At 42.9% G+C, this 12,517-nt stretch overlaps 1 protein-coding gene across 2 annotated transcripts in view; it reads left to right on the top strand.

Moving 5' to 3' along the window:
* Nucleotides 1-7,724: 7,724 nt before the first annotated feature.
* The window catches only part of sema6bb (sema domain, transmembrane domain (TM), and cytoplasmic domain, (semaphorin) 6Bb), a 138,498-nt gene continuing 133,705 nt past the window's right edge, over nt 7,725-12,517 (top strand). For both annotated transcript variants that reach the window (XM_030433231.1, XM_030433229.1), the window contains exon 1: nt 7,725-8,816. The gene's annotated coding sequence lies outside the window, so the exon portion shown is untranslated. The remainder of the gene's footprint in view (nt 8,817-12,517) is intronic.

A 12,517-nucleotide genomic window follows, 5' to 3' on the forward strand; every position in this document is an offset into this window, starting at 1 on the left:
AGTAATCAGGACTTAAATGCATTTTCCCAGTATTAATTATACCGTCATCTGTATTGCAGCAGACCTGTGCACAGACAGTGAAAAATGGAACAGGCTGCACAAACACGCGTTAGTGTAAAATGGAGTTAGCTTGTTTCACCCACGGGAGACGAACAAACACCCATCAATTATGAAAGCGGACTTGTTGTTGTGCACTCATTCAAAAACCAAACACTGCTTTGTTATTCAAAGCTTTTTTACTCTCCTCCTCACATGTGGCGCAGAGAAGAGGAAGAATTCAAAATTGAATTCTCTGCCTTGATGTTTTGTCTGAGTTTCACGTCGGGGACTAAAGGTCACTCTCCGTGTTTTCATTTGATCCAGCTTTTCACTGTAAAAGCCTCCCAAGGCGCTCTCGAGTTTGTTTATTTTTGATAACTTCATCACACGCTTATTATTCCTGGTCTTATCTACTGTACAACTTTAATTATAATCAACATTTCATAACTCATAGCTGCAGAATGAAGACAGGAGAACTCAGTGCCTCAATCGAGCCAACTTCTTCACAACACTTATATCCCTTTTAAATATCAGAGATCTGTATGTCAGACCGTGATGATGATCACTTATAACCTTTTTAAAGGTGCACGATACAAGTTTTTAACGGGCCTATAAATACACACACACACACACACACACACACACACAGAGCTCTTGATATATTTAAGATGTGCCTTAAAGCCAAATGTTTATATTTGTATTTAACCATCAGAGCAAAATATTATTGTATGCTGAGTTGTGAGGCTAACTAAAGTGCACCTTTACTAAACAGAAAATGTACAGTTAATTACACTTTATTTAATTGTTATTTAACCATCAACAAACAATGAAATGCTTTATGAACCATTTGTGGGAGTCGTTAATGAATCGATCGAAGTGAGTAGTCGTGCAGCATGTATTAAAAAGCTTTGTGGTGAATCATGTTTTTTTTTTTTTTTTTTTTTTTTTTATCAATATTTTTATTAAACTTTTCACTTTTACAAGTAAAAGATGTCTACACAGTATGGTTCATGAAAATAAAAAGCAAAACAAACAAGTAGACAAGACAAACATATCAAAACACAAGAACACAAGAACACCAGCTCAGATCCATATAAATAATACTTGAATATACAGTAATAATGTACAGTATGAGCAGTCAAGAAAATCCCTGCAGCATGATGTTGGAGACATCAGGCTCCACATAGTTCAAATAGGGCTCCCACACTTTACAGAATTGGTCTGTTTTTGAATGTAATAGTGGTGAATCATGTTGTTGACATCATATTGTCTTTATTATTGTGTGAGCAATGTGATCGCTGCGAGTGCATTGGCGGTGACACTCACAGCACACATGTTCTCATAGGATGATTGAACTCACAGTATTTTTCGGATCTCAGCGAGTTTGACAGCAGACAGTATAGACAAGGTAAAGTCGGCCTGATCTCAGCCCCTCCTCCTCATTGTTTCCTGAAGTTACTGCAAATGTGGGCCCTTTTCTGCAACTACAAAAACAGGATGAAAACTGAGCTTGATGAAAACAGTGTTGCCATGGTGACTCACAATTATGAGATAAACAGTTGAAACGATCAGATTTATGTCATAATTATTTAAAATCTCAAATCAAATACATCTTGTTTACACAGCCAAAGATCAAATTGCGTCAGTGGGCTCATAATTTGGACTTATTATCTAATAATAACGACGAACATTGGATTTAGTGTTATTCCTTTCTTTTTAAACTGGTGGGTTTCCATAGCTACACCATTTTTTTAACATCTCTAATGGCTTATAAACATCAGTTGCAATGTAACAATAAACAGTTGCTTAGTAAATGGTTTATAACGTGTATTTGTTTGCTAACATGCAATAATGAAGCTATACATTTATGATTTATTCATGATGGTTATCATAAAGTGTTATCCTTGTTGCACCCAGGCAGGATGGACCCGGGTTATTTATCTGATTCCTCATCCTGTGTCATTTTCTCTCTCTTCCTCATCACCTGTCTTCGTGGTTTGGTTTTCCACTTCGTTTTGCCTCCAGAACAACCAAACATCTCTTCAACACCGCACCCGCGGCTGACTTGCAGACCACAGATCCATTTATTATGTTGCTTTTGTCTCCGTTTCAAATAAAATTATTGTTCGGGTTAAATGTTTCCTCTTTGTCTAGCTCACTGAGCCTGAGCTGTGATGGTACATGTTTTTAAAAAGTCATAAATAACCCACTGTTTTAGCTCAGGTTTACTGCAAATGAACATCGTAAACTTGTGATCTTCATCACTCCAAGAAAAAGTACAAATCACTTGCATTGGCATTGCCATCCCAAATCGATTTGTTCCCCCTTTAAACGCTTATGGGTTTTGTTAATATGAATGAATTGGTCATGGTCTTACAGCCTGAGATGTGACACCACTTATTAAATGGCCGAGCTCCATTTTCGCTAAATTGAGTCGTCAGATTGACTGCCGAGCCTGTGAAGTAACTGGGTCTGATCACATGAACCCTGCATGCCGCCTGTGAGTCTTTGTTCGCAGCTTGGTGAACCATGTGATTACTTTGGTGGGATGGAAAATGGTCACGCTGGAGACTGAGGCATCTTTATTTTGCAGTCATATTTCCGCTGATTTGGAAGTTAGAGGACAAACGCTCTCGCTGTGAAGAGTTCACCCGACTAACAAACAGACACACACCATTGTACCTCGGGGGGAGGGGGACGGCTACTGTGCCCTTCCCCTTTTCCCCATGCTGTTCAAAGATTAAAAGGTGCATCCTCCATCAAAGGTTGCGGTTCTCTCGCTAAGCTTTCTCGCTTTCTCTTGGCAGCTCTTCGTGCTTTTTTATCTGGCTCAGGTCTACTGCCTGCGTGCTCTGACAGACCGAGTGGGATGAAAGGAAACAGATGAACAAAACAAATATTTATTTATTTATTGTCAGCGAGCAAACTTTGACAGGAGATGACATGGCATAAGTTCTTTTGTTGAACATGGCTCAAAGTTTTCTGTGTCCTTAATCATTTCTATGCAAAGTAGCTGGAAACAGAATAATAAAGCTAATCTGGGGATTTAGAGAATAACTTTTGAGGTGCTGTTTAATATCACAATAGAGTGCTGTGAGCAGTACGAGTTGTTGTGGAAGTCCTCTCTTCCTGCATTTATTCACTTGGTTCGACCAAAATCTTTTACCTATTTTCGGCTCTTGTTGGAGGACAAATTAAGAAAAAGCAGCAACACAATCGTGTAAAAACTGCATCTAAATTTTACTTGAGAAAAGGTGGGGAGGGGGGGCAGAGTGACTGAGACAGAGACACCGTTAAGCCTATTACAAGACACTTTACCATCAACATTGTTTTAAAGCTGTTGTTTTAAGTCAATAGAATATTAACAATTAGTTACATTTACCTGTCAGAAGACCAAAACAATGAGCCGAAAAGCTGAAAGACTTCAAACTACAGAGAGGAGGACAATGAGCAATATTGATTCCTGCTGCTTGAAGTATAAAGAGATGATTACTGTAGCTTTACTTCCTGTACACATTACATTTCCTTTGGCTTATTCTTTATATAATTGGAAAGATTTGAGAAATGATTCCACAGCGTTATTTTGGACTTTTTTGGACATTACTTATTGCATCTACTTTTAGAACCTTTACTAAGTTGCATTCTATGTCCCCTTACCAAAGAGTCAACATTAGTCTCTGCCTGCTACTTTTTTAGGAGGGGCATTAATGAGAGTAACAGAGCCGAGTAACATGAGGAGTATTGTCATGAACTCTGTGAAGTTGAAGCTGGGTGCACACTGATTAAAAGAAGATTAATGACGACTAAATGAAGACTGATTGTAGCCCAGGTATGTCCAACTGCCAGAAGGACTTACATATTCCTTCCAGCTTATAACCACTGATGTATCAACAGGTGAGCATCATTTTAATGGTTGTAGCAGGTAGAGGTGGCAAATAACATTATTTTATATAAGCTGATCAAATGTTTGTTTGTAAGATATTTTGCAAAGCAAAGTAACAGAACATGGTACTTCCATAAAAACAATTTAGCCTCATTTTGAAGGTAGAAACAACGCGTCCGTGCTCTTATAAATGAAAAGTTTAATTCACAATCAATAAAACAGATCCTTGCTCCAGTTCAAACACTTTGGGTTTTGCCAATATGGCCTAATTGGCCTCGTGTGAAAAGTACCTAATGGTAGCTAAAGATTATTATTAGAATAGAACAGAGACAGAGTTTGACTCAGTTTATTACTCTTCTCACACATTTCACGGTGCGTATTGATTTGCTCTCTTGTCCCCAGCTCTTAAAGCTAGTTTGCCCTTCGCTGCATGCCATGACAGAACAACTTGGTTTAGGTTTCTTACAAACACGCCGACACACTGGGTTTTTAAGTGAGAGCAATAGAGGGACAGAAATCAAGCGTGCGGGGACAACTCATCATTATTCCTCTGCTGCTGAAACCATGTCTTCCTGAATAATGATACCGCTGCCTGTCAGAGCAGAGTCTGCTCTAACCGCAGTCGGCCTGTACAAAGACTTTCAGCCTGTCTCCTCTGCAAAGGAAACTTTTTCTTTTTAAGTTTTAATTGTGGAGGCTACAAAGTCACAGGCAGCCCTGGATGATAAGGTAAGCAGGATGAATAATGTTAATAAGTATTACAGTGCTGGAGCGGGCACATTTGGGCTGTGTAAAGGAAGATAAGACTAAAAACAAAACAGCAAACAAAAAGCACACTAAAACAATGTCCTACAATAATATCAATGTCAGACAAGAGCAGGCCATATTATAAAATTCATAAAAACAGCAGTGGATTAAAGGGAAACTCCACCAACTGTACACATTAAAGTGTGTTCACAGGTCTTGAGGAGTTTTACTGCATATGTGAAAAAAGTAGTACAGAGACTTCACTGAGGAAGCCGCATGTAATCTGTTAAATAACCTCTGGTGATGTCACTCACTGGTTATGTTGGAATTGTGGGAAATATAGGCCCAGGCTTTGAAAAAAGAAGGGGACCGCTTTTCAAAACATGGTGCCAATGCAATTTATCACCCGAGGCAATTAATCGGATTACATGCACCTTCCTCTGCAGCCACAAAAGGCGTCATAAAGTCCTTTATTCCACATGAAGTAGTACTTCCCAGACATGTTACGACATTTTAATGTGTAAAAATGGTGGAGTTAACCTTTAAAAAAGGGAAGTTGCCTTGTAGAGCCTTATGGCTTTTATTTCGAAATAGCTTCCAAAACTGAAAGAGGGTCATTATCTTAAGCAACCCAGTTGTCAGGAAACATTTTGGGAGTGAACGTTTCTGCAGACCACTCATATGTTGAAACTTTGCATTCTGCCATGTAACAACGTCTCTTTAATATCAATTTGAGTTTGAAACTAAAGACACTGTGCTTATAGTCGGTTTAGGTTGAAGCACAAGAAACAATGTGACGCTACAAAGACGCCTGGAAAATGTCTTGACGTCTCGAAAAAGGTATCCAGTCACCGTCTCCAACAGTGTCAAACATGTCAAAAATATTCAATGGTTTCAAGTTTAGAAATGTCAAAACACTGTCCTGAACAGTGGTCTCTTGCTTGGCAGCCATGTTCATATGCATATAGTTGCCAATGTGACATGATCCGTATTGCAAAAATGTCCGATTGACACACAAATTTAAATGGATCATGCTTTACAGAAAGCTAAAGTGTGACTAATTTCATCTGGTGGCTGGGCTTTAGACGTTTAATGTAAATGAAGTTATCCAAAAATATGTTTTTGGATTAGTAATTGAATAAGATAACCTCAGGCTAAATCATTCTCAGTAGGGGACTTCTTATTTTTTGCATATATTTCTCCCGAATCAGGATCTGATTTGGCAGCGTTGATGAGCAGATTGTATCAAAAACGTTGTCAGATGGCTGGCAGTGAATTTATTGAGAGGGAGCGACACACAGGAGCCCCGAAACCTAAACAAGTCATTATTTCGGCTAAATTAATTATGCATGAATCAAAAGCTTAAAAGTGGATTTGGCTCCGTGCCATTTCACGAAGAGGTCCAGTAGGTCTTAACTCCTTTAATAACACTGCGCCAGCATTATCCACTGACTGCGCTGTGAATATGCAGCCATTTAATAATTTTGTCCATTTAGATGCAGAGGTCGGTCGAGGATGTAGACTGACGCTGAAAAAACACTGATTTGACTTCAAACTCAAAGCCCAAAGTGAAGCAGATCTACTCTTACATTTGGCTGGAGGCTTATTGAGATTTAATTAGGCTAAATTATTCCTCTGTTGTGTTAATTTAGGCCCAATGAGACGATGCAGAAAGACCTTAAAGTCGGGGATGGAAACAGTTTTCAAGTTCACTGAGTTCAGCAAATTGGACTTTCAGGAATCCTAATTAAAGCTAATTGTTCCGACTAAACTGCGTCCCCATAAAATATTTGTGCTGAATCACATGAGATGAAGTCGTGAGAGTGGAAACAAATGGACATATTTCTCACCCTACTGACCAAATGATGGGTGACTTTTCCTCCTAATATGGAGTAACAACAAGTAACAATACCACAGAGTGGAAATCATTATCTACAATGTTGTTTATGTTGCAGCCGTTAAAGGTGGTCCAATACAGTTAATCAGTGATAAAATGTAACTAAGTACATTTGTACTGTACTTAAGTAAAATGACGAATGATGAATTGGTACCTTCCTTGAGTATTTCTATTGTCTGCTAACTTCTTCTCCCACTCGACTGCATTTTGGAGGAAAATAGCCTATTGGACTTTTACTTCTTACTACGTTTTAAAATACATTTAGTTACTAGTTACTTTGAAGATTACATGCCGCATTAGACACAAAGTAGCACATTTTTAAATGGGTTCATTTCATCGGCAATCTGATGAAAAATAACAGATTCCAATGTTCAGGAAAAAATACTGAACACTCTTGGCAGCTTTTGGCGACACTGCATTTAGTTGACAACTTCAGTTACTGGTTACTTTGAGGATCGCTGCTTCAGAGTCAAAGAAGTGGCATTTTGAAATTGATCAATCAGATCTAAAGAAATTAATCAGAGAGTATACATGTAAATATATTGGGTTATTTACTTTTAATACTTGAGTGCATTTAATATCAGATACTTTAAGACTTTTACTACTTTTCCTAAGTAATATTCTCAAATGATATCTTTAGGTATGACTCATAACTAGCTTGTTACACAGGATCGTGTGTGTGTGTGTGTGTGATCATCCTGGCTGATATGGGTCTCATGGAGTCTTCTCTGGGTACTTTCCACACTCTCACAGTAACAATACACACTTTTATGGAGGCTGCTTTGAATCACTGTTGTGTAACCTGCCAGACCTCTTGTGACCCTCTGTTGTTTGTCTTGCAAGTATAAAGATTCCTTAAATTCGCCCAGGAGCAGTCCTCTCTCTCTCTGATTCACGCCTCAGGTCTGGTTTCTGTGTCGAACAGGTGACTCATCTGGGTTATGGATTTTACCACCCTGTCATCTCGGTTTGTTTTTGGTTTCCTTCTTTCTTTTCTTTTCTTTTTTTTTTTTTTAATACCGCGATGAGCTAGACTTTGATATAAATTGGATTTTTTTTTTTTCTTGACGTCTCCAAATGAAACCCAATTAGTCGCTAATCAATTCCATTCCAGTCGCTGCGTGATTCTGCTTCAGGTTTTGGCACTAACAGGCTTCCAGGAGTCTCTCCTGGTGGATGACAGCGGGGGAGCAGTGCTGCTGGAGATGCTCTACAACTCGCACAGCCGCCAGAACAGACAACCCTCCCGCCTCACCAGAAGCTCCTGAGCGCAGGAACTATTTCCAATAAAAAAAAAAAAGAAGAAAAAAAAGACAACCCTCCTATGAATGGGACTCTGCCCTGCGCCGGATCCTGAGCCGGGCTCTGCGTGGAAGCGGGGCGCATGAGCGGACAGAAAGGGACGGTTTCTCTCTCTCTCTCTTTTCTCTCTCTCTCTCTCTCTCTCTCTCTCTCTCTCTCTCTCCTCACAGTTCGAGTCGGAGGGTATGAAAAAAAAAGACGCAGCAGTGACAGAGCAGCAGTCGTGCGCAGCGGCGAAATAGAACCAACTATTGTAAGGGAGACGGAAGATTGATAACGCAACTGGGCGAGCGACGAGAGCGGCAGATGTAAAATTTCTTGTACCCCAAACCGTCGCAGCTGGTTTGGTGCCAGCGGTGTGCTGGATGGGGTTTGTTACTGCGCTCTCCTGGTCATCACGCACCGCTTCCATCCCTTTTTTTTTTTTCCAGCGCTACTTGGGGGATCTCGGACGGCTGTCTGTGAGGGAGTACTGCTGCAGAGACTAACGGGGAATGCCATGTGTCGTTGCGCGACATAGAAGCTCTTTGTGGGCTGTTTTTTTGCACCGGGGGACAGGTGGTGCCGTCTGTGTGCGTGCGTGCGCGCGCGTGTGTGAGAGTGAGTGAGTGAGTGAGTGCGCGTATGTATGTATGTACGTATGTGTGTGTGTGTGTTGGAGCGAGCAGGGGGGGCATGGACACACAGCCCCTGAGACAGTTGTCTTAGGGATGTCAGGCCGGCGTGCGGGATCAGTTTTTGCCAGAGACAGGTGCGACAGGGAGGAGTAGTTCACAAAAGCCCCGCACAGGATCTGCTAACGAGCCGCCTCTCTCCTCTGATCACTCTCGGATTTTTTCTTCTTCTTCTTCTTCTTCTTCTTCTTCTTCTTGTGCCCAGCAGCGGGACTCACCATCGACTCGCACTGCCGGTCGTGTCGGCGGCACCTTCTCCACACATCGAGCAGAGGTAAGTGACCCGAGCTGTCCTGTGTGTGCAGGTACTGAGGAGGGGGTGGGATGGGATGGTTGCTGGTGGGGAGCCGGTGGTCGGCGGTGCGCTCCGGGGGCACAGTGCTCTGTCGCGCCTTGATGCTTTTGGATACATTTGCGTCGCCTCTGGTGACAACGGAGGCTGAATTAAACTGTGGCGATTTGGTTAAACGCGATCCGGATCAATGCACAGTAGCTGATCTGTGGTCTTCCACGTCTCGGCTTTGACAGCGGGCTTCATTGTATAATTCTCAATTTCATACTGCGTAGCTCGCAGCGGAGCCACGCACCAAAACAAGCAGCTCTGAGCTGTCTGGAGCCCGAGGAAGGCACTTCACCGTCCATCTATTGATTGTTTATTGACACGACTCATTTTGTGATTGATGAATGGCAGACAGTTTTGTGCTGACCAAGGGTCCTTTGTTGCCGTCACACACCTTAATTAAAGAGATTTTCTTCTTAGAGCTGTTTGATTAGAGAACATCATGAAGCCATGCAGTGAGTTGCTGTGTGAGCTGTGGAAGCAGACTTGATCTAAATGCGCCTTTCTCTCGGTGTGTATTTGTTGTGATTGCACGTTATCGGTGGTGTGTGTTGTACAGTCCCACCCGCTGGGCCCCTGGTGTCCACTGCTCCCTCCTGCGGGGCTCTGCTATCCCTCCCTCTCCCTCTGCAGCAGCTGATATCTTTACAGTACATTGAGCTAGTTGGCTGCAAAGTGTCAGAATCTCATTTTTGGGGCTTTTTTTGTGTGTATGTGTGTGTGCAAGCGCCGCTGACACTCAATAGCTGGCACCGAGTCCCCTGAAGTTTTTTTCTTTTGGGGGGGGGAAGCTGCGTGTTGTTTTGTTGTGGCCCCGTTTCAAATTCAAATTGCCTTTCAGCTGCCTTTTGTCCAACGTCGAGGTTTGTGGACTGGAAAGGGAGACAGAAGTAAGTGAAGTCCCAAAGGGGTCGGAGCATTCCTATAATGAGCCCGAGTGTGTGTGTGTGTGTGTGTGTGTGTGAGAGGGAGGAGAGCAGAGAGAGAGGAAAGACACATCTGAAGAAAGTGAGGCTCCTCGTCCAGTGCAAGACACAGCCGAGGGAATACCGGCACCTCCACTAACCTTTATGTAGCTCTGACTGTGTCAATCAGCCTCAGAGGACGAGAGCCTCCTTAGTTCGTCTTCCTCTGGGCTGTCACCCACCCTGACAGCCGGGGCTCAGGGGTTCTGCCACAGGTTACACACAGATCCTTTCCTCCCCTGCTGCTCAGATTGTGCTGCACCAGACCTCGGTTCTCTTACAGTACCAGCGGTGCAGGCAAGGCGGCGACAGTAGGTGGTGAGAGGGAAGAAGTTAAGACGAGACATGAAGGGAGAGGATGATCACAAACCAGATATTGTTAATCATCTGAGCGCTGCAGCTTCTCCGGCGTGGCAGAGGAGGAGCGGTGCCCCCTTCTTCCTCTCATGTGCTGACACCCCCTTGTAGGCCCAATCGCGCCACCAGTAATTACAAGAGAAGCGCTATCAGAGGGTATGAATTAATAGACAACAGAAGGAAATACCTGTCTGATACCATCTCAGATCTTCTTATTGTACCCGATCCGGCTTTCATTTTCAGATGTCGAGGACAAAACACTTTTTGGGAGTTAAAGCATCCGTTTGCTGTCGATTCCACAAAAATCTAACAAGAGAATATATGTTTTACACTCCCTGAGCAAGATCGGGGGACCAGAATGATCAAGAAGGCACGTGACTGTAACCAATACAGAAATAACACCGCTATGAGGCGATTTAAAACTCGCTTTAGCTGTGATGGTTCTCAATGATTGTATAATAAGCTTCCTCAAAAGAGTTTAATTTATGTCTGCAGAACATGAGAGAGGGGATTAATGTTTTCTCAGTCAGTGTATAAATAACCACACTGTAGGAAGCATCGCGCCTGCCAAAAGAAATGACTCAGTAGGGGGCAAGATTGCACCGACAAGCAAGGCAAACATAAGGGAAGGCAATGGAAGGAACGGTGCATACCTGATGTTAGAGCCGAGGTCCTGAACACCGAACGTGATTAGTGGAGCAACCCCAACAGGAACAAAAAAAGCAATAGTTTCGAGTAAAAGCTTGATATAGGAGCAGGATTGTGTGTCAGTGGAGAACTCAGATAACAAGGCTAAATGTGTGCCCGGGAAACCAGGCAGGGGGTTTGGACCGTTCCAAGGTCCCAGTGCTGATGTCAGTTTTTGGCGATGTTTCCTCCGTCCCCGGTGCTTCTCCTCGGCAGCTTAACAAACTGCCCACTGGAGCACGGCTAATCCTTGGCTAGCAGTGCCCAGTGATTTATTATAAAGTTAGTTCATTTGGGGGAGATCTGCAACATCCCACCATACACACATGCCCTTGACAGATCCCCGCTGTCTTTGCGGTGGAGTCTGCATCGCCAATTAGTCTGAAGAATAGTTTGTGTGTGTGTGTGTGTGTGTGTGTGTGTGTCATTAAGAAAAGAGGGAGACAGAGTGAGTGTTTGCCCATGTCTGTCAAAGAGAAGACATAAGGCACACTGTGCATCACATTGTGTCTGTTTGCCTTCCTGTCTTGCATGGACTTGTGTGTGTGTGTGTGCACGCATGTGTGTGTGAGTCAGTCTGTCTCTGTGCCCCATACAAGTGTGATTCAGCACTGTCCAGCATCGGTTGAATGGGCGCCCTGTTTTGCGCCTCGTTTCTGACGCCAACAGCCGCCTCTGCACCCCTTGCCTTGGAGCAAGTGTTGCGCCCTATGTGCTAAAATAACAGGTGTCTTTGCACAGTGACTTAATCCCTTTTCCCCCCCGCCCCCACCTTCCCCATTGCACCCTGCTGGGGGGGGGGGGGGGGGGTTACGTCACCTGTGGGGCCTGGGGGCGGCTCCCAACGTGTAAATGAAAAATCATAGATTAGTCAGACAAAGCTGCGTTTGTTGGACAAGTTCAGGCCAAAGTGAAGATATAAACTTGGATTCAACTTCACAGCTAAGGTGGAGAGAGGGAGAACGACTGGAGTTCTCTTACCAGAAAAATCATCTTCAAAACACCTTTATATATGTGTATATATACATATATACATATATATATATATATATATATATATACAATATATTTATGTTGTTGCCTGTTCACAATCCTCTACCTAGGTTTACAGAAAGTTAACTAAAACGACAACAATGCCAGCAGCTTGTTAAGTAGGGTTAGGGATACCGTCTCCCTACATTATCCCATTTTACATCCAGAGACATGATGGTGCTTGTTAAATGACGAAGGCAACACCTAATGATGGTGCACCACTACTACATCCTTTGTTTTCCAGAGTTTTGAATCAAAGAGCCCCACTGGCAGAGATTACGTACTGTGCATTGAAAGAGACAGATTTAGCACATTAAAGTAATTGTATTGGTCAGTGAGTGGTTTCTACTCAGCCTGTGAAAACAGTTGTATAATGTCCTCTGTGGTATAAAGCCTGCATCAGAAACCAAAGTTGCGGCGAGGCAGAGGGTGTCCAATGAAAGAGACTATTGAGTCGCATGACGGGAAATGGACCCAGTGTTGTTGGAGATTGACCCGTGCTTGGGACTAGCAGTCAGGACATGTTGGTCCCCTCTGCTGCTTCGATTTGGTCTCTTATGAATCCTCTGGCTTTATAAAAGTGTAACAGTTTGC

The sequence above is a fragment of the Sparus aurata genome, chromosome 11, assembly GCF_900880675.1.
Source record: "Sparus aurata chromosome 11, fSpaAur1.1, whole genome shotgun sequence".
Taxonomy (NCBI): Eukaryota; Metazoa; Chordata; class Actinopteri; order Spariformes; family Sparidae; genus Sparus; species Sparus aurata.